Source organism: Cervus elaphus, chromosome 1 (genome assembly GCF_910594005.1).
Source record: "Cervus elaphus chromosome 1, mCerEla1.1, whole genome shotgun sequence".
NCBI lineage: Eukaryota > Metazoa > Chordata > Mammalia > Artiodactyla > Cervidae > Cervus > Cervus elaphus.
This window is the reverse complement of record NC_057815.1, coordinates 24325823-24349592: the sequence shown is the minus strand read 5'-3', so window position 1 is coordinate 24349592 and position 23770 is coordinate 24325823. Positions and strand designations below refer to the sequence as shown.

At 38.5% G+C, this 23770-nt stretch overlaps 1 protein-coding gene and 1 pseudogene across 1 annotated transcript in view; both read left to right on the top strand.

Annotated features, from left to right (window-relative positions):
• Positions 1–23770, top strand: part of CNTN5 (contactin 5) — a 1534958-nt gene that overhangs the window by 1133870 nt on the left and 377318 nt on the right. The window lies entirely within an intron of this gene.
• On the top strand, positions 17259–17652 carry LOC122690133 (annotated as a pseudogene).

The following is a 23770-nucleotide window of genomic DNA, read 5'->3' as shown; positions in this document are numbered from 1 at the left end:
GTTTAGAGTATGTGCTGCAGTGAAGTATGACCAGTATAACCAGAGTTTATATATAATGCATGTATTTATTAGCAATAATCCTATGATTCTATCAGGTAGAATGTATAAATGCAGTATCTCTTTCAGAGATGAGGAAGCCAATTTTAAAGAGATGCAGTGAACTACAAAAGGTCACACTTCTAGGTAACGGCATGGAGGAGAGATGAGAAATAAGAAGGAAAATTGGGAGACCAATTTAGAGGCTACCGAAGCTAAGTGAGGAGGGACAGAATGAAAGCAGCAGTAACACTGAAGGGTAGAAAACACGCCTGGGATCCCAACAAGGTAGAAATGTCAGAATGTGACGATTAATTAAACACGGCGCTCTAGAGTAGGAGGAAGCTTTCACCTAGTTCATCGGATGGGTCATGATTCTTTTCATGAAAAGAGATAAGACAGATAAAGGAATAATGAGATGTTTATGGGGCATCTATGTGGAAATATGCGGTACCTATACTGATACATAATCCTAATACACACAAGAAAGAACTGGGCTGGATAAAGAGATTGAAGAGTCATCACTGTGTATTCCATCACTACAGTTAAAGCTATGACTGTGTGTATAGGAGGCCAAACTCAAAATTATATAAGAATGTCTATGGGGGGGAAAAATGAAGGAAAATAGACATGCATTTTAAAAACTTATCTAGTTGGTAGCTTACAAATGAAGTGATTCTCTATAAGCCATTTTCATAAAATTTTGAGTGTTTTCTCATTAATTTCCTCAAGAATTTGAAATATCTTTGTTTGAAAATTGTAACATTTTGTTGACTAGACAATAACTAATTCCATTTACACTAATCTATGCAAACTCCTAAGAGATGATGCTATGAAAGTGCTGCACTCAATATGTCAGCAAATTTGGAAAACTCAGCAGTGGCCACAGGACTGAAAAAGGTCAGTTTTCCTTCCAATCCCAAAGAAAGGCAATGCCAAAGAATACTCAAACTACTGCACAATTGCACTCATCTCACATGCTAGTAAAGTAATGCTCAAAATTCTCCAAGCCAGGCTTCAGCAATAAGTGAACCATGAACTTCCAGATGTTCAAGCTGGATACAGAAAAGGCAGAGGAACCAGAGATTAAATTGCCAACATCCGCTGGATCATCGAAAAAGCAAGAGAGTTCCAAAAAAACCCATCTATTTCTGCTTTATTGACTATGCCATAAGCCTTCAACTGTGTGGATCACCATAAACTGTGGAAAACTCCGAAAATGATAGGAATACCAGACCACCTTACCTGCCTCTTGAGAACCTGTATGCAGGTCCGGAAGCAACAGTTAGAACTGGACGTTGAACAACAGACTGGTTCCAAATAGGAAAAGGAGTACGTCAAGGCTGTGTATTGTCATCCTACTTATTTAACTTATATGCAGAGTACATCAAGAGAAACGCTGGGCTGGAGGAAGCACAAACTGGAATCAAGATGGCTGGGAGAAATATCAATAACCTCAGATATGCAGATGACACCACCCTTATGGCAGAAAGTGAAGAGGAACTAAAAAGCCTCTTGATGAAAGTGAAAGAGGAGAGTGAAAATGTTGGCTTAAAGCTCAATATTCAGAAAACTAAGATCATGGCATCCAGTTCCATCACTTCATGGCAAATAGATGGGGAAAGAGTGGAAACAGTGGCTGACTTTATTTTTCTGGGCTCCAAAATCACTGCAGATGGTGACTGCAGCCATGAAATTCAAAGATGCTTACTCCTTGAAAGGAAAGTCATTGTCAAACTAGACAGCATATTAAAAAGCAGAGATATTACTTTGCAAACAAAGGTCCGTCTGGTCAAGGCTATGGTTTTTCCAGTGGTCATGTATGGATGTGAGAGTTGGACTGTGAAGAAAGCTGAGCACCGAAGAATTGATGCTTTTGAACTGTGGTGTTGGAGACTCTTGAGAGTCCCTTGGACTGCAAGGAGATCCAACCAGTCCAACTTAAAAGAGATCAGTCCTGTGTGTTCATTGGAACGACTGATTTGAAGCTGAAACTCCAATACTTTGGCCACCTGATGCGAAGAGCTGACTCATTTGAAAAGACCCTGAGACTGGGAAAGATTGAGGGCAGGAGGAGAAGGGAACGACAGAGGATGAGATGGTTGGATGGCGTCAGCGACTCATGGACATGGTTTTGGGTGGACTCTGGGAGCTGATGATGGACAGGGAGGCCTGGCATGCTGCAATTCACGGGGCTGCAAAGAGTCGGACATGACTGAGTGATTGAACTGAACTGATGTAATAATACCATGTTTTTGGATAAGCCCTTTGGCCACCTCATGTAAAGAGTTGACTCATTGGAAAAGACCCTGATGCTAGGAGGGATTGGGGACAGGAAGAGAAGGGGACAACAGAAGATGAGATGGCTGGATGGCATCACCAACTCGATGGACATGAATTTGAGTAAACTCCGGGAGTTGGTGATGGACAGGGAGGCCTGATGTGCTGTGATTCATGGGGTCGCAAAGAGTCGGACACGACTGAGTGACTGAACTGAACTGAATTGAGGTCGTTTAGGCTGTCCTGCCTGCTTTTCACACAATAGCTGTAAACATTACATTGACTTTCACAAGGGAGAGAAGCACATGTGAAGTCAGAATCCAAAACTGATTCCACCTTCACTAGTGAATAAAAGCTCGGTGCTCATGATGAGCACTCTTCCATTTCTTTAATTTTGTGGCCCAGATATAGCACTTAAATTTACCTTCTACTTTCCATTGTCAAGCATTTCTAGAATGATTAGTGTAATTTGTTTACTGATATTTAAACTCATTTGCCCTTATGATTCTGTTGCTCTTGTTTGTCAAAACCCCAATCCTAATGGACTAACTATACACTTAATTTGTGACTGCTTTGGATCCTGAAAGCTACTAGAAAGTTACACTCATCAAGCATGCATGATCACCAGCTTCAACATTGTCCCTCAATCCTAGTAAGTTGATGTGGATGGTCAATTTGTAACTCTCCCAAAAGTTCTTGGAATCTTGTCTTCTGTTCTCAAACTGGACAGCCTCCTTCTCTACCCACTGCTTTACAAAACTATGTAAGTGTCAAGTTTATTTTCCTATGAACGGAAATTCAAATCTAACTACATCTCCGTTTATGCTGTTCTTCCCTTATTCTAATTCAGTAGAGATACTCCATTTTCCCTCCTCCTGCTAAAACCAGTTCCTCCTCTTAGACTGTTGATTTTCATTCCCACTGGCCTTTTCAGAGCATACCACTTTGGCCTTTTCAATCATTGTTTCTTATATAACTAAAATTATGTCCCTAAGTTAAAAAAATATTTTTAGTCATATTGGTTGAATTTACTGAAGCAGTTGAAGTTGTTGACTTATTTTTATTTTACAAACATCTATATTTAAAAAAAAAAATTGTGAGGTACTATATGAAAGGCTCAATAAAATTTTAAAGTAAAACTGTTATTTTAAAGTTAACATCTAAGTTAAAAGAAACGTGGAAAACACCTGCTAAATTTCAACTACATCATTCAATAACAGTCTTTTTAAGATTTGTGTTAGAAAAGTTAGAAAATTCACATTTGTTCTTTCTATAATTTATCTAAGGTTGTTCTCTTGGTGATTGTCTACTAATTTTTATTTTTTAACATAGAGAGATACCCTTATCAGAGGAATGTAGAGGCTTATAAGTGCTGATAGGGTGGGGGGGGGGGGGGGAAGCCAAACCTCTCTTTCATTCAATCTCATTCCCTAAAGCCAGTTGCTTAACTTCTCGTAGTTTTCGTCCCAAGGTTTTCATATAAACTGTGCTTCTTGTTTAATCAAGTTTAGAGAATAACTGTTTACTCCCTCAAATGATATACATGTTTCTTCTATCCATCCACATATTATATTTATATAGTGTTTTTCTGTTGTTTCCTTTTTAATTTGACAATGTGCTTGTCTCTGCTATCCTCTTAACTCTTGGAAATAATTCTTGACTTTCTCTTACATGAAGTGATAGTTTCACTCCTGCTTTTCCCTTACCTTTTCTACATTACTTTTATATCCTTTCATCTGCCACTTTTACTCTGATAGTCTCTCCTGTAAATGTAACCAAGAGTTCTAAGCTTTCCCAGAGACTGACTGTAAAAGCTGAAAATAAATAGATGTTAACAAATGATTAGTATACAATTAGCATTCAGTATCATATTGTTACAGATTTCAAAGCTATTTGTGGACATGTGTGCTCTCCTGGACCTGTTTTTCATGACCAAAACTTTAAATTGAATATAACAGAGAAATAATATTGTGATACACTTTGAATGTGATTTCTCTTAAAATTTTGCTATGCAAACACAATTCAGTTTCAATAATAGTGATGAAATATGAACATGAGTCTCCATAATGCAAATGATAAATGAACCATTACTGTGGTTAAGAAAACCCGTGAAGGAGGCGGTGATGTGAGCCACGCTTCCACCTGTGTGCATGCCAGCCCTCGGCTCTTGCCCTCGCTAGCAGCCCCCTGGGCAGTCTCCTCTGGGACCACCACGGAGGGGCATCCCTGGAGGCTGTGCTCCCTGCGGAGTGATGTGGTACTGCCCAGCTGAGGGGGGACTCTGACGTCCTGGTGAGTTTGTGGCGAGGGGCTGGGTTCAAATGAAACACTCTGAACTCCCTGGGGGGAAAAAAAAGTAAAGAAAGAAAACCCATGAAATGAGTATGGAATGAAGTGAGCTTAGGACCAAGCCTTGACTAATCCAAATTGCAATGGAAAGGTAAAGAATGAAAACCCTACAAAGGAGGGCGAGAAGAGATGAACACGATAAGAGGAAAAACAGTAATGTAGTGTCAAGGGAATCAAGGGAAATGAGTATTTCAATGAGATGTAGGCGTACACTCAAGTTGGTGGACTGGGTGCCTGTATTTGACTCCTGTCTCTGTTCGGACACTCCGTAGAAATATTCATATCATCAATGAGGACAGGTAGCATTTCATTAACAAATGAGACACATTGACGTATTTCTGGAAGGATAAGGAAGGATGTGAGTTTAAGGATTAGTCAGGCTCAGTTTCTCAGTTGTGTCTGACTCTTTGCCACCCTGTGGACTGTAGCCCACCAGGCTCCTCGGTCCATGGGATTTCCCCAGCTAGAATACTGGAATGGGTTGCCACTTCCTCCTCGAGGGGATCTTTTGACCCAGGGATCTAACTTGCTTCTCCTGTTTGCAGGCAGATTCTTTACCATTGAGCCAACCTAGAATAAAGTTTAAGGGATCCAAAGAAGGGAATAAAAACCATGTACCCAATGGAAACCGAAAAAACTCTGAAATCAAAGTTAGCTAGGGGTGGGTGTAAGAAATGGTGCCAAACAAAGGAGGACTTAGGTATGTATGTTAAACATCTATATCATCTATCAATATTGGAATCCATTCTCTTCCCTGTCCCTACATCCGATAAGACCAAAAGGCTTGTCTCAATGACATGAGTGAACTTTCCAAGGAAAGCTAAATTTCTTAATGTGAATTATGGCACAGAATGCAAAAACTTCTCATTTTTGCACGTGAATGTCTGCAGCCCAACAGCCAGTTCCAGGCCTTCACATGGAAGCAGAGCTGACTGTTGACCCACCTCTCACAGTCACGCCCTCTCAGAAAGAAACCAAGCTTGCCTTGCCGGATTGGGAAACACACAACAGTGTCCAAGCTTCTTAGATGTAATATTTATATACATTGCTAAATGAATTGTTTCTATTAAAAATTACTGAGCTTACTGAAGGGATATAGAGTTTATATCAATATAATAGGCAAAAAAAAAAAAAAAAAACCCCAAACCAGGAAGTATTTAATATTATTCCTGGTGGCTCAGATGGTAAAGAACCTGCCTGGAGTTCAGGAATCCAAGGTTCAATCCCTGGGTGAAAAGGATACCCTGGAGAAGAGAATAGCTTCCCACTCCATTATTCTTGCCTGGATAATGGCATGGACGGAGGAATCTGGCAGGCTACAGTTCATGGGGTCACAAAGAGTCTGATACAACGGAGCAACTAACAATTTTGCTTTCACAGAAAGGCATTGAATAGTTTGGAATTGTTCTTAATTCAAAAGACTTTTACATTACTATTTGATCTCTCTTCAAAATAGTAATTGAAGAGTGTGTTCATAAAAAGGACATATTCTTGAATGATTTCCCAAGTAGGTGGCTTATATTAAACACTTAGTCTGAAAATAAAAATAGAATATGATCATGGATGATTCCATTTTTGCATCACAGTCAGCTGCAATTCCTGCTGGGTTTTACAAACCACTGCAGAGACAGGCATTATAATGGGTATTTCTGCAAACTTGGCAAACACCTCTGCAGGGGTTTGAATATAAAAATTACCTTTAATCTGCTGTGACCATAGAGTTAGCTATAAAAATCATTTCAGAACATTACATTTTTTGCACTTCTCAGAAAAAAGGAAGACCTTTCTAAAAATAACAGAGACTATATACATAGGCAAATTATTTCCCTTTAAGTAAAAATGAAGTTTTATAAACTATTGTAAAATATATTATTTTGGCTTGGAACAAAATTTGTTTATAGGTAGTTTATATGAAATGTATTCCAGAAAGCAGGAGTGTGGGCTGGGGTGGGGTTGAGGAGTGAAATAGTGAAAAGCAGGGTTGCATAATGAAGACGATCACTTTGAACAGGCAGCTGAAGCTTGGTCCCACAGTACCAGAGCATTATGAGATGCATTCAGGATAATCTCCTTGGCAGACATATCAATGGGCTTCCATTCCTAAAGTGACTCCACAGGCTGTTAACTCCCATGTGCATTTATAAGATGCTCTCAAGTTGCAACTGAGTGAAACTGTTTGTGTCTCCACAGACCTGGCTGCAGTGGCAATTGCAGGGAGTAAAAATTCTGTCCAAGGTCATTTAGACATGCAAAAATGATCCAGAGTACAGAGGGGAAACTTTAGAAGATAGCAAGCACATGAACAAAGTGATCAGATTTTCCTCTGCTGGCACTGTGAAAAATTATCCTCACACATTAACAAATCTGTTGCACACCTACTTTGTGCCAGACAATTTGTAAAACAGTGGGGATATAATGGAGGGCAAAACAAATGCAGTAATTGTCCTTAGGTATCTTACAATATAACACAAGGGGCAATAGTACACGAAATACTAGTGTAACCTTGCATCACAGGATCTGCCTGCCCTGCTTCAGTGCTCCATGGAGAACTCTCACAGATCATTGCATTGTAAACAAGACAAATAAATCTAGCTTCAGAAGCGTTTATAAGTAATACAGAATTTTGCTAATGGTTTGGAGGGTAGTGAACAAGGAGCCAATATTCTGCAAAGCATACAAGAATTTATTAATCACCCCCCCTTTAACCACTTCTCTCTTTTGACAGCCTTTTATTCCTACAACTGCTGTATCTCTCCCTTGATACAACACACTTCTGCTTCCCCTACACTATTTTCTCTGGTCTCCATTCAAGGTTTTTCTATCTATGCCTTATGTATGACAAGCTCATACTTTCATTTCTACTGTCATTTGAGTTCTCAGTCTAGTTCTGAAGATGTTTTTTTCAGTTTATCTTATTTTTATTCAATCAACATTTACAATTAATGGTACATGTGAGGCATTGTTCTAAAAACCTTATGAGTATTAACATGAAAGAATGGAAAACATAAACAAGCAAGTATGAATTAAAAACAAAAAGTTTAGATTGATCTACTGATATCATATGTGATACTAAATGCATTTCTAGGTACAGAGAGGAACATTCCATTGTGATAATAGGCTCACTAGAGCGAAGCATCTTCCCACAATCCACTGTGTACAACACTGGGCTCCTCACTCCTCTTCTGCTCCAGATAGAATCTTCGCCTATAAGGTCAAATTCCTTCCTAAGGTAGGTCTGAAGGGATTTCTTCAGACCCTTCTCCAGGGCTATAGTGGCTCCAAAGTGGTACAGAGAGGATGAAAAGAAGAAAAGAAAGAAAAATATTAATAAAAATAATCCTTGGGTTCTTTTGCCATCCCTCAAGTTGGATAGTGCTAAAGAGAGAGGAATAATTAAAGAAGTAGCTTAGATAATGATTTAGGATATAGTCAGAATGCATGCAGAAAGAGTGTGGCCTTTATTAGAGAATTCATCAGTTGTCACAGTGGGGAGAAGAGTAAAAAGACTGTAGATGCAGATAACCTAATATTTGGTGGTGGTGGGAAGTCTGACGGCAGTTATAAACAAATGAACTACAGGCAAAGTCATCAGCCAAGGACGGATGTGTAGACATCAGATTTCCTTTTAGAGCAAGAATTGTGTCGATGAGAAAATTATGCACAGAATCACATACTTACATAATTTTTGAATCAGCCACATTAATTCACTGCTGGATAAGGCAGGTCCTAAAAGTAGTGGGAAAATATTGAAAAATGGCATACCCTTGAAGATCGTGGTAGATTGCATAATGTCCCCAAGCCATCCATTTCCCAATTCCTGGAATCTTTGAATGTTACCTTATATAGTAAAGGGATTTTTGCAGATTTGGTTAAGGGTCTTAATACAGGGACACAGCAAACTATACAAAGACCAAAGAGAAGCCTGAAGCAATTTACTTTTATCACTTATTGTGTGGAATATTCTTGACTATTCTAGCAGTGTAATGAAGCTGTCTTCTCCCTGCTTGCAAGGGTTGGTTGTGTGCCTCTCTTCATGTCTTGGTACTCTGAGATCAACCATGATAGGAGTAATTACAACATAAAAAATGCAAAGGCTATGTATCAGAGTTCTTATATAAGTGTGTGCTAAGTCGCTTCAGTCATGTCTGACTGTATGACCCAATGAACTGTAGCCTCCCAGGTTACTCCGTCCATGGAATTCTCCAGGCAAGAATACTGGAGTGGATTGCCATACCCTTTTCCAAGGGATCTTCGCAACCCAGAGATTGAACCCATGTCTCCTTTGTCTCCTACATTTGCAGGAGGGCTCTTTACCACTAGCACCACCTGAGAAGCCTACCAGAGTTCTTACCATCCTACAGCCAGAGAGAACTGGTTATTAACACTCTTCTGGTAATTCAGCACTTATGGTCACAGTCATTGAATCAGAAATAACAACCTGTGTTGGACTAAACATCAGTTAAAATGTACCCCTGTTCCATTCCAACCTTCTGTGCTGGTTTTGCTCCAGATAAACTACAGATGGAATGGATCCTGTTCTACTCTCTTTCAAACATCTGAACTGGTTTTGCTACTCAAACAGTGAGATTCAGCAAAGTCATTCTTACTTCCTGATCAGCCCATTTATTCCAAGAAAATATGGTCATCAGAATGGACTTGAATATACTTAGCTTATCTCTTTTTCTCTTCTAGATTATGTTTAGTTCAGTCCCTCAGTCGTGTCCAACTCTTTGCAACCCCATGGACTGCAGCATGTCAGGCCTCCCTGTTCATCACCAAATCCCGAAGCTTGCTCAAACTCACGTGCATCGAGTCGGTGACGCCATCGAACTATCTCATTCTCTGTCATCGCTTTTCCCTCCCACCTTCAATCTTTCCCAGAACCCGGGTCTTTTCAAATTAGTCAGTTCTTCACATCAAGTGGCCAAAGTATTAGAGTTTCAGCTTCAGCATCAGTCCTTCCAATGAATATTCAGGACTGATTTCCTTTAGGATGGAATGGTTGGATCTCCTTGCAGTCCAAGGGACTCTCAAGAGTCTTCTCCAACACCACAGTTCAAAAGCATCAATTCTTCGGTGCTCAGCTTTCTTTATAGTCCAACTCTCACATCCATACATGACTACTGGAAAAACCACAGCTTTGACTAGAGGGACCTTTGTTGGAAAGGAATATCTCTGATTTTTAATATGCTGTCTGGGTTGGTCATAGCTTTTCTTCCAAGGAGCAAGTGACTGCAGTCACCATCTGCAGTCATTTTGGAGCCCCCCAGAATAAAGTCTGTCGATGTTCCCATTGTTTCCCCATCTATTTGCATGAAGTGATAGGATCAGATACCATGATCTTAGTTTTCTGAATTTTGAGTTTTAAGCCAACTTTTTCACTCTCCTCTTTCACTGTCATCAAGAGGCTCTTTAATTCTTCCTCGCTTTCTGCCATAAGGGAGGTGGCATCTGCATATCTGAGATTATTTATATTTCTCCTGGCAATCTTGATTTCATCTTGTGCTTCAACCAGCCCAGAATTTCTCATGGTGTACTCTGTATATATGTTACATAAGCTGAGTGATAGCAGTCAGTCTTGAAGTATTCCTTTTACTGATTTGGAACCAGTCTGTTGTTCCATGTCACATTCAAACTGTTGCTTCTTGACTTGTATACAGATTTCTCAGGAGGCAGGTCAGAAAGTCTGGTATTCCCATCTCTTTCAGAATTTTCCACAGTTTATGGTGATTCACACAGCCAAAGGCTTTAGCACAGTCAATAAAACAGAAGTAAATGTTTTTTCTGGAACTCTCTTGCTTTTTCAATGATCCAGCCAATGTTGGCAATTTGATCTCTGGTTTCTCTGCCTTTTCTAAAACTAGCTTAAACATCTGGAAGTTCACAGTTCATGTACTGTTGCAGCCTGGCTTGGAGAATTTTGAGCATTACTTTGCTAATGTGTGAGATGAGTGCAATTGTGCAGTAGTTTGAGCATTCTTCACATTAGCTTTCTTTGGGATGGGAATGAAATGACCTTTTCCAGTCCTGTGGCCACTGCTGAGTTTTCCAAGTTTGCTGGCATATTGAGTGCAGCATGTTAACAGCATCATCTTTTAGGATTTGAAATAGCTCAACTGGAATTCCATCATGTCCACCAGTTCATAGTTATGCTTCCTAAGGCCCATTTCACTTCACATTCCAGGATGTCTGGCTCTAGGTGAGTGATCACACCATCATGATTATCTGGCTCATGAAGATATTTTTTGTATAGTTCTGCTATGTATTCTTGCCACCTCTCCTTAATATCCTTTGCATCTAATAGGTCCGTACCATTTCTGACCTTTATTGAGCCCATCTTTGCATGAAATATTCCCTTGGTACCTCTAATTTTCTTAATGAGATCTCCAGTCTTTCCTATTCTGTTGTTTTCCTCTATTTCTTTGCATTGATCACTAAGGAAGGTTTTCTTTTTTCTCTTTGCTGTTCTTTGGAACTCTGCATTCAAATGGGTATATCTTTCCTTTCCTCCTTTGCCTTTTGCATCTTTTCTTTTCTCAGCTATTTGTAAGGCCTCTTCAGAAAACCATCTTGCCATTTTGCATTTCTTTTCTTCAGAATGGTCTTGATCACTGCTTCCTATACAATGTCATAAACCTCCATCCATAGTTCTTCAGGCTCTCTGTCTGTCAAATCTAATCCCCTGAATCTATTTCTCACTTTCACTGTACAATTGTAAGGGATTTGCTTTAGGTCATACCTGAATGGTCTAGTGGTTTTCCCTACTTTCTTCATTTTAAGTCTGAATTTGGCAATAAGGAGTTCATGATCTGAGCCACAGTCAGCTCCCAGTCTTGTTTTTGCTGACTATAGAGCTTCTCCATCTTTGGCTGCAAAGAATATAATCAATCTGATTTTGCTGTTGACCATCTGGTGAAGACCATGTGTAGAGTCTTCTCTTGTGTTTTTGGAAGAGCGTGTGTGCTATGACCATTGTGTTCTCTTGACAAAACTCTGTTAGCTTTTGACCTGCTTATTTTTGTACTCCAAGTCCAAATTTGCTTATACTCCAGGTATCTCTTGACTTCCTACTTTTGCATTCCAGTCCCCTATAATGAAAATGGCATCCTTTTTGCTTGTTAGTTCTAGAAGTTCTTGTAGGTCTTCATAGAACCATTTAACTTCAACTTTGTCAACATAACTGGTCAGAGCATAGACTTGGATTACTGTAATATTGAATGGTTTGCCTTGGAAATGAACAGAGATCACTGTCATTTTTGAGGTTGCACCCAAGTACTGCATTTCAAACTCTTTTGTTGACTATGATGGCTATTCTATTTCTTCTAAGCAATTCTTGCCCACAGTAGTAGACATAATAATCATCTGAGTTAAATTCACCCATTCTAGCCCATTATAGTTTGCTGATTCCTAAAATGTCGATGTTCACTCTTGCCATCTCCTGTTTGACCACTTCCAATTTACCTTAATCATGGACCTAACATTTCAGGTTCCTATGCAATAGTGCTCTTTACAGCATCAAACTTCACTTCCATCACCAGTCACATCCACAGCTGGGTTTTGTTTTTGCTTTGGCTCCATCTTTTCATTCTTTCTGGAGTTATTTCTCCACTGATTTCCAGTAGCATATTGGGCACCTACTGACCTGGGGAGTTCATCTTTCCATGTCCTATCTTTTTGCCTTGTCATACCATTCATGGGGTTCTCAAAGCAAAAATACTGAAGTGGTTTGCCATTCCCTTCTCCAGTGGACCACGTTTTGTCAGAACTCTCCACCATGACCCGTCCATCTTGGGTGGTCATACAAAGCATGGCTCATAGTTTCATTGAATTAGACAAGGCTGTGGTCCCTGTGATCAGATTGGTTAGTTTTCTGTGATTGTGGTTTTCATTCTGTCTGCCCTCTGATGGAGAAGGAGAGGAGACTTATGGAAGCTTCCTGATGGGAGAGACTGACTGAGGGGAAAACAGGGTCTTGTTCTGATGGGCAGCATGCTCAGTAAATCTTTAATCCAATTTTCTGTCAGTGGGTGTGGCTGTGTTCCCTCCCTGTTGTCTGACCTGAGGCCAAACCATGGTGGAGGTAATGAAGATAATGGCGCCCTCCTTCAGAAGGTCCCATGCACTCACTGCTACACTCAGTGTCCCCGACCCTGCAGCAGGCCTCCACCGACCCACGCCTCCGCCAAGGACTCCTGGACACTCATGGGCATGTCTGGGTCAGTCTCTCGTGGGGTCACTGCTCCTTTCTCCTGGGTCCTGGTGTGCAGAAGGTTTTGTTTGTGCCCTCCCAGAGTCTGTTTCCCAGTCCTGTGTAAGTTCTGGCGGCTCTGTGGTGGGGTTAATGGTGACCTCCTCCAGGAGGGCTTATGCCATACCCAGGTCTGCTGCACCCAGAGCCCCTGTCCCTGCAGCAGCCCACTGCTGACCCGTACCTCTGCAGGAGACACGGAAACATTTTTTGCTCTGTCTCTGTGGAGTCTCTGGGTCCTGGTGCACACAAGGTTTGTTTGAGCCCTCTTAGCATCTCTGGCTGGTACGGGGTTTGATTCTAAACGTGATTTCACCTCTCCTAACATCTTTCTGGGGCTTCTTCTTTGCCATTGGACATAGGGTATCTTTACTTCCCTGATAGCTCTGTTGGTAAAGAATCCTCCTGTAAAGCAGGAGAACCCTGTTCAATTCCTGGGTCAGGAAGATCCGCTGGAGAAGGCATAGGCTACCCACTCCAGTATTCTTGGGCTTCCCTTGTGACTCAGTTGGTAAAAAATCTGCCTGCAATGTGGGAGACCTGGGTTTGATCCCTGGGTTCGAAAGATCCCCTGGAGAAGGGAAAATCTATACCCACTCCAGTATACCAGGCTGTACATACTGGTACTAGATTCTGTACTGGGTATTAAATGTTTTATCCTAAACCCAGGAGACTTTTTCTTCTTCTAATCCTTTTTTCAGAGTTTTCAACTTATGAATAGTTTCAAGAAACTTGGAAACTTGTGACCAGGGCACTCCTACTGGAGGATATTTATTTACGTTAAAGAAGCTGAATAATATTAAGTTTTTATGTCAAGTTCTGCAGGAATATAAGATACTAATTTGACTTTTATTAATCCTTTATTTATTTTTCTGTCCTTTAATAATAAAGGACAGAAATAATACTAAATAATAAATCCTTTATTTATTATGTCTGTCTGGAAAGCTTATTATCTTTATATGCTACAAGTTAACTAAAAATGTCAAGAATCATTGGATGATTTCTGAATAATTTGCTCAGATGTCCTTGCCAGTCAGTCATTGCATACAATTCAATTTATCCTCAAGCAGATTTATGAAAACAATGTGAACTTTTATCTATGGAAACAAAAAATTTTATCAAAGAAAACAATGTGCATTGTTTTATTAAATCCTTTAATATGTCTTAGAAACTTTGAAGAATTGTTTAATAAGTGCTTACAAATAATAAGGTAAATGGCTTAAATATGAATCTAATTTAGACTTTTCCTGGTTGCCTATATGTAAACTTGATACTGTTATTTAGAAATTAAAAGTCCAAAGAATGTAAACTTCTGATAACTGGCATCATAATGGTGAATATAGCATTCTTAACATAAGGAAAGAACTACGAACTCTGAGTTAGTCTTTGAATGGAAAATGTAATCCACTACCTTTAATCTGACTTCCTTTTCTATTGTCAGACTAGTCTACTCACCGTCTCCATGCTCTATTTCCTCATGGTCTCCTCATAAATGTGTCTCATAGTCTGTAATCTGGCACTGATCCTCAACAAACCACTCAAGGTGTTTTCTCAAAATTTGTCAAGTTTCTGTTTGTCAGACACACCAGGTTTTTCTCAGTCTTCATCATTCTTGACCTATCAAAATCAGTTTAAGCCTGAAAATCTTTCTTTCTTTCTTTCTCTCTCTCTTTCTTTCTTTCTTTCTTCTTCTTCTTTTTTTTTTTTTTTTTTTTGATTTACCAGGCTGTAGATGTTCTGTGGGCTTCCTTGGTGGCTCACCATAAAGAATCAGCCTACAAAGCAGGAGATGCAGGAGTTGTGGATTTGATCCCTGGGTTGGGAAGATCCTCTGGAGAAGGAAATGGCAACCCAGTCCAGTGTCCTTGCCTGGAGAATCCCATGGACAGAGGAGCCTAGTGGGCCACAGTCCATGGGATCGCGAAGAATCAGACATGACTGAACTAAGCACAGCATACACATATGCTCTTGAACAGGTTCATCTGTACCTTTCACTGTGTCTCTTTAATCTACTCCCTAAATCAATCATTCCTTTTACCTACTGTTCTGGATGTGTCTTTACTCATTTTTCTGGTTTGTTTACACTTGGCATGTTTCCCCTGAAGGACTTAAGAAGGCTTATCCTTCCAAATGTGGGTGTTTCCTCGGGATTCTACTCCTGTGCTCCATCAGTATTTCTAAATATTCATCTATATTGGGCACTTTTATTTCTGTTTTCAGTTTAAAATTTCCCACAAACTAACTTCTTCAACTGATATCTGTTGTTAGAGATCATTTTTCTTCTAAACATCTAATGCAAATATTTCTGGATCAATCAGAGTCCTTCCAATCTTATGTTGTCATTGTTGTTCAGTCACTAAGCCATGTCCTACTCTTTTGCCCCTCCATGGACTACAGCCCACCAGGCTCCTCTGTCCCTAAGATTTCCTGGGAAAGAATACTGGAGTGATTTTTGCCATTTCCTTCTCCAGTGGAACCTTCTGACCTATTGCAGGTGGATTCTTTACCAAGGAAGCCTGCCCAGTCTCTTCACTTCATATATATTCCATAGGTTTGGCAAGCCCTGTGAAATCTATTGCAATTTGAAATTCTGCAATTTCATTCTTCTTTGCACTTCTAATTACAACAATCTTTGCCTTTTGCCTAGATCAGTGGATTTCAAATGCCGTTTTGTGAAGTTCACAGTAGGTGGATAATTTTCTTATTCAAAATTCACTTTCCAGAGTACGTCTATGTTCTAAGCTATAGAAGATAAAAATGGCCTCAGGTACAATACCAGTGAACTAGCTATAACACCACCTATTTTACTATCAGTCAAGGAAGCTAGCAGAAAGCAAGTTTGTAACAGTGGCATCATTAAAGAGATTTAAACTAGAATGTATTTTTATAAATTTTGTTTAAAGTAAATCAGTCACAGAGTCAGATTTAATTTACCTCCTACTTTATTATGGGGCAAGAAACTTAACCTACTTGTACTTCAATTTATTCATCTGAACAAAGGGATAGTATGGATAATTGTCTCCTGGGGTTATTGCAAGGATCAAATTCATTAATAAATACAAATCAATTAGAACAATGCTTGATACCTAGTGAGCTTTAGTAAAAATTAGCTATTCACACAGTATTTATGACACAAGTGCCATTGCATTTCACTAGTGTGTGGGTAATTGCAGTAAGAAACTGCTTTCCTAGACTCTTTCTATTACTATATTGTTTGGTGTTGTTGCTGTTATGTGCTATGTAAATTCAAACTCCTCAGTTCAGAATTGATGTTTTAATAGAGGTTGGAGTAAGAGGTAGCAGCACTGGAAGAAGTTGTATATTCCATCACTTGTCTTCAATCATATTATCTGATCAAAAAATACTCCAGAATTTTCTGACTCAATTCCTTCTCTTTTGGTTCTCTCTTCTGAGATACCCTTTTACTTCTTAACTCTGCTGCAAATGTTTGAATGATTTGCCTAAAATCACACAGCTTGTTCATTACAATAAAGAGAATAAAATCTACCATATAATAAGTATGGTTTGGATTTTATTGTAAAAGCATTTTCTGTTTGTCCATATTGAAATCCATCTGCCACATTCATAATACCCACCCACAACTTTATGACACTGTCATGCAAATTGTATTTGCCAGCTCGATATTTCATAATCCAGTAGAGCTCAGTGTCATCTAAAAATTTAGAGATTTTATTATTTCCACAGTAGAATACTTCTTATACTAAGATAACTTACAAAATTATCAGCAAATTGCAGCTCCAACTCACCCCCATAGGACTACTCCACTTTGCCAACATATTGCTTCCCATACTTAAGGTATTTCAAAACAAAATGTTTTCCTTCATATTATTTCTATTCACTCTCTGTTTAATTTTAAATAACATTTAACATTAAAATTATCAAAAGGTTTTGGAAATCTATAAAATTACATTTAATAGACAAGCTTTTAATACTGTGATCCTTAAAACACTTGAATGAGAATAATCTAAGGTACTTGTGAAAAACAGAAATATTGGGCTATACTCAAGATCTACTCAGTCAGAATTTCTAGAGTGGTCCTGAAAACCAGAGTTTTTAACTCCAGAAATGTAAGGAAAATGCATGATCAGTCCACAATTCTTTGTCAAAATGCAGGGAGTACATCTGCTCCCCTCTCTCCCCCAAGAACCCCAGTAACCCTCTCCCAAGTGAAGCTGCTAGTAATAATTAAAGGCAAATGGTCTCTCTCCATAAGATGCAAAAACACTTCCTTTCTCAGGTCCAGTGAGTCATAAGGCCCTCCCAGAAACATAGTCAGCTAGTAGACTATGCAGTATCTTTAAGAATCAAGACTGGAGCCACCATCATGAATAATATAGTAAATATCCATACCTGGAAGTTAATGGTCAACAGACTACTTCAGTGGAAAAAATTGTCATTGATGTTCTTCACCCTGAAAGGCAACAGTACCTAAGACAAAAATTTGGGAAAAACTAGCCAAAATGTACAAGATCACACCAGATGTCATTTTTGTTTTTGGATTCAGAACTCATTTTGGTGGGAACAGGACGGCTGGCTTTGAAATGATTTGCAGTTCCTTGAATTACATGAGGAAGATTGAGCCCAAACACAGGCTTGTAAGACATGGCCTGTATGAGAAGAAGCAGATCTCAAGACAATTTCAAAAGGAATGTAAGAACAGATTGAAGAAAGTTAGAGGGACTACAAAGGTCAATGACAATGCTGACAAAAAGGAGTAAAGATTCTACAGTGACTATGTCTGTGGTGATTGTGCAGATTTTTTATGAGAGAATTAAGAAACTAAGACCTTAAAAAAATAAAGACTGCTCTCTTGAGAGGTCTTAAGATAACCCAGATCTTTAAATGTATCACCCGAATTCCACTAGTGGGGTCATTCTATTCCTGCTATTCCTTCAGAGAGAGGATTAGACAAAAGAGGTAGTTTAAGATCTACATGCAAGTTTAGATTGTGAAATTTGGATCAGTATGCTGCTTTTAGTGGAGTGTCCTCATAACTGAGCTGCCATGGGTGCCATAAGTCTATTCACTTTATGTAGACAATCTTCCTAGCAGTTTCTAGGTGGCTCAGTGGTAGAGAATCCACTTTCCAATGCAAGAGATGCAGGATACAGAGGTTCATTCCCTGGGTTGGGAGGATCATGTGGAGGAGGAAATGGCAATCCAATACAGTATTCTTGCATGAAGAATCCTGTGGACAGAGGAGCCTGGTGGATTATAGTCCATGGGGACCCAAAGAATAGGACACAACTGAGTGACTGAGCACACACGCATGCCTAGTATTAACAAGATTCCCATTTTCCTACACTTGCCATTTTTCCTTCTTTTACCTTGCACTGCTGTTCTTAATATGATCTACCTGATTTTTCTCTGAGCATCAAATAAAGTATTTAAAAATAACCTTAAGTCTCCCTATGAATCATTTTAAATGATTTCCTTTCATTTTTTTCCCTCCTGAACTAATTCTCACATTTGTCTCAGTTAATTTGTCTAAAATTGAGTAACTCTATGGTGGATATTTTAAGGTTTCCCTTATCCTTCAAGGTGACTGAATTTACATCCTTATTTGTGTCTTTATTGAATTTTATTATTATTTTCTGATCATTTTTATTCTCTGGTGCTAAAAATCACATCCAAGATATTGAGTGCTCTAAAACTACTTCTTCTGGAAAGTCATTTGTAATATTTAGAAGTGTTTCTTCCATAGTTCACTCCAATGAAATATTTTTAAATTTATAATAAAATAACAACTGATTTTTTAAAAAAAGGAAACAACATACTGAAACTCATATATTCAAACCATGTTCTTCAAAGTAGAAATACTGGGAAGAAATTTACTTACACCAATATAATCTTGCCTTTATTCAGAATATTTTAAAACTGAATGATTCTTCTTGCTATTTTATAGCTCTTGTCTCTTGCTGTCGTGCAAGGGAGATAGCAGCTGCACAAGTAGAAGGCTTGAAAATGATTAACGTCCTTCATATGCATCAGGCACCTTGCTGAAAGCATTTCATACATTCTCTTATTTAGTCCTCACAACAAAACAGCATTTGAATTTATCTTTCTTTCATTGTTAAAAAATCTGCCATACAGAAACAGGCAGCAAGTCCTCTTAACCTTATATGTGTGTGACTCTAAAATGTATCCTGCTAAATGTTATATTTTATTGCTCAGTTATCACCTGGTTAAGGGACTCTCCCAAGGTCACAGTGTTTTTTTCCCTTATGATCTCAATGCCAAACTGGGGTCTTAGGTTACTTTATCAATACTACCTGAAATAAAATTTAGAGTGTGGTTAGAGACGATCGTCCATATGAGCAGCTTACCTATCATCGCAGCAGTCTGCTTCCTTCCAGTTTCATCCCTATAGATGATGTGAAGATTTTTTTTCCTCAGTTCATCAAGAAAGAGAGAATCCATCAAGTTTATGAAATTAGATAGCAAGAATGGAGTAACCCATTTAAATAAAATTGGGGTTATGCTCATCTTTGGGAGTGACAGAATTCATCTATAGAGAATATAAGCTTGCCTTCTATATTGTGTGTTAATTATCTGTCAAAATATCTGTCAAGAGAATACATAGCCTAATTTTCTTAATAATTAGTAGGCTTTTTCTAATATTATAGCACACTTTTTTCTTTAATGGTAAGTTCTTTTTCAAATTTCACAGTGTTAAAGAAATAACTATAAAGGAAGAGAAAATGAAGATTGCACCAAGTCCAGGATTTTAAAGAATATCTATGTCACTGGTTTAATAAATAAATTAAAGCCAACATAAAGAATTATTTTGCTGTCATCCTGACAATTCAATGATCAAATATATGTAGTACAAATCTTACAGATGGCCAACGTGAGAATTAGTCCTATTTATCACAGTGAAAGTAAAGTTGCTTGGTCGTGTCCGACTCTTTGTAACCCCGTGGACTGTAGCCTACCAGACTTCTCCGTCCATGGGATTCTCCAGGCAAGAATACTGGAGTAGGTTGCCATTTCCTTCTCCAGGGGATCTTCCTGACCCAGGGATTGAACCCAGGTCTCCCACATTGCAGGCAGACACTTAACCCTCTGAGCCACCAGGGAAGCCCATGTATTACAAGTAGGTATCATATGTGTCACCACTGTCACAGGTTCTTCTGATTTTGCTTTTGTTTAAACAAAAGACATGTCCTCAAGAAGTTTTCATAGCATTTGAAATTCAGAAGTGAGTGCAAGCAGAAAACAAGTTACAAAAAATCTAAAAAAGAAAACATTGGGAACAATTTTGAGGTTCTAACCTCAGAAATGGATTTTCAGACAGATCTGGTCAAACACAGACCCACTATCTACAACTTTATCCTTGTGCCATGATACTTACACCCCTTGAGCTAAATTCCACTAGTTAAACAGCCATTTAAGTGAATAAGAATTCTGCTTAAAAAAAAAAAAAAATCAAATACCGCAGAGAAAATCAGAGATCAGTACTTTTTGCTTTATTATATACTGGTTAAATCATATAATTTTGCTTTTAATATCTTCCTGAGATAACTTCCCAGGAAGAAATAAGTAGAGATTATTTGGGAAGAGAGCTGGATAGGATATGAAGGATAATAGAAGGGAATTTGGCATCACTTTAAAAAATAGGGTCAGACAGACAGCTATTGAGGCAGACTTAATTATTTTGTATTCCCAAATCTGCCTCATTTTAATTCTGACTTATACTTGCTAAACCTTGGTTTTTTGATTCATACAACAGCTTCAAGATTGTTGTTAAGAATAAAATAACTACACACCTAAAAACTATGACACACTATTTTTTTGTTTTTTGTTTGTTTCTTATTTTTTTTTTTCGATGTTGAGGATTCAAGAAGAATAACATATCCTCTGATACTCAAGGGACTCGCGATCTAATAGGAATGATAGACGAGGCTATGGTTCTGTTAAAAGAAGTCACATCACCATGTGCAAAAAGTAAAATTAAGAGACATCATATGTCAGAGGCACCAATGGGACAGGCACTACCCCCACAGGGCCATCAGGAGAATTGGCAGAGTGGAGCTGGCATTGCTGAAAAAGAATAGGAATTTGTCAAAGGCCCCAGTGCTGGGCTGACATCATAGACAGAGAATAAAGCATACCCCAAAGAACTAGCTAAGAAAGACAAATAAAAATGGTAAATAAAAAAGTAATTAAAAATGCTTTATATTTTTTAAAGCAAAATTCTTACTCACTTTCAATTTGTTTGTCTGAGGCTGGCTCTGCCTCTATGAAAAAGCATGTGCAGGGAGGAGAGATATTTTATTTTCTTGTGTTATCTATGTTGTAGTCCAAATTTCTTTAGATCACATCTTATGAATTAGGTAGTATTTTGTGAGTTACAGTTTCCTATGGAAAAGTATCTTTGTTTCCAAAGTGCTGAGTTATGGCAGAACATGTGGACTACAATTCATTCATTATTAGCATTATGGAGAAGAACATAGCCTCTGGAGCTGGATGTCATGAATTCATATCCTGACTGTGGCACTTAATAGCCATGGCTTTGGAAAATTTTTCAAACTTTCTAATTCAGTTTCCTCAGAAGTAAAAAGAGGATAATTATTAGAACAACTCAAACTGTTGTAAGGATCAAAACTGATACATCTAAAAGATTTAGAAAGGTACCTAATGTATAGTAAACCCCATATATGGAGTGGATATTATTTTCATTGCTATATTATCATTATACTTTTCTAGATTAGCATAATGCTTTTAACAGTGACCTGAAAGTCATACTAGACCCTAATTGAAGTTTTAAGTTTTAATTTATATCTACAACTTAGGAAATCATCTATAAAGTGAAAAAAATCTTTCACAAATTATTGAAAATATAAAAAATAATAATGCAACTGAAATGAGTGAAAGTTGCTCAGTTGTGTCCAACTCTTTGGGAGGGCATGGACTGCACAATCCATGGAATTCTCCAGGCCAGAATACTGGAGTGGGTAGCCTTTCCCTTCTCCAGAGGATCTTCCTGACCGAGGAATCAAACTGGGGTCTCCTGCATTGGAGGCAGATTATTTACCAACTGAGCTTTCAGGGAAGCCAATAATAATACAGCTAGTATTATATGTAATATGTATATATACATATGTATATATGTAACATATATGTATTATATAGAAGAATATATGTACTTCTAATAATACAACTAGAAGTGGGAAAAAGCAAAACGTTACAGATCACATTTGCAGCTATCATTAATTACTTACTTCCCCAAATCTTGAGTTTCTCAACCTTTTTCAGCCTGTGAAAAAGGAGGGCAGTCAAACTGGGATAAGATGATATGTAAATTTAAAAAGTCAAAATAAAATAAAATCTCCAAAGACTTTTCAGTGTTAGAGATGCAACATTTGTATAGCCATTTTGTTGCAGAGAACAGTTAGCTATGGGTATAGTCCTACTTCTGGTTCTCTTTTGAAGTGTTTACTCACACCTAAAAAGAGATAGGACAATTTGCAAAACAGTATCCAATTTCTATTGTGAATCCTCTTCTGACTCACACACTTCTTTTTCAAAAGGAGGAAAAGTGTATCTTTTACAGTCTATTGAACACTAATTTCTGTTGCTTTTCAATGTGAATAGCTACATTCAGTAACTGTATTCAATAGTCAAAAAAATTTTTTTGTACTCTCAGTTCAGTTCAGTCACTCACTCATGTCTGACTCTTTGCGACCCTATGAATAGCAGCACGCCAGGCCTCCCTGTCAATCATCAACTCCCGGAGATTACTCAAACTCATGTCCATCAAGTCGGTGATGCCATCCAGCCATCTCATCCTCTGTCGTCCCCTTCTCCTCCTGCCCCCAATCCCTCCCAGCATCAGGGTCTTTTCCAATGAGTCAACTCTTCTCATGAGGTAGCCAAAGTATTGGAGTTTCAGCTTCAGCATCAGTCCTTCCAATGAACACCCAGGACTGATCTCCTTTAAGATGAACTGGTTGGATCTCCTTGCAGTCCAAGGGACTCTCAAAAGTCTTCTCCAACACTTGCAGTCCAAGGGACTCTCAAAAGTCTTCTCCAACACCACAGTTCAAAAGCATCAATTCTTCAGTGCTCTACTTTGGCTTAATTCTGGATAATATGTTCAACAAAAAGCTGTCATAAGGGAACATTAATGTTGCTCTACTGTTGTATGTTACCTAGGCAAATAGATTATTTTGTGAAAAGAAGGGCATGAAAACTTAAATAGTTGTGATTTATTAATAATTTTAATAGTGGATCATTAAGATAGAATCACTTTTCATCAGTGTTAAAAACCTAGTATAAAACTCTTTAGTGAACTAGAACTAAACAGTGCTATGGCATATTAATGTGTTTGTCATTTTACAATATTATATCTTTTCTGTCATATACACAGTTGCTGTTCAGTCACTCAGTTGTGACCGACTCTTTGCAACACCATGGACTGCAGCATTCTAGCTGTCCATGTCCTTCACTATCTCCTGGAGCTTGCTTAAACTCAAGTCCATCAAGTTGGTGATTCCATCCAACCATCTCTTCCTCTGTCATTCCCTTCTCTTCCGGCCTTCAATCTTTCTCAGCATCAGGGTCTTTTCCAAAGAGTCAGTTCTTCGTATCAGATGGCTAGAGTATTGGTGCTTCAGCATCAGTCCTTCCAATGAATACTCAGGACTGATCTCCTTTAGGATGGACTGCCTGGATCTCCTTGCAGTCCAAGGGACTCTCAAGAGTCTTCTCCAACACGACAGTTCAAAAGCATCAATTCTTTGGCAGTCAGCTTTCTTTATGGTAAAACTCTCACATCCATGCATGCCTACTGGAAAAACCATAGCTTTGACTAGATGGATCTTTGTTGACAAA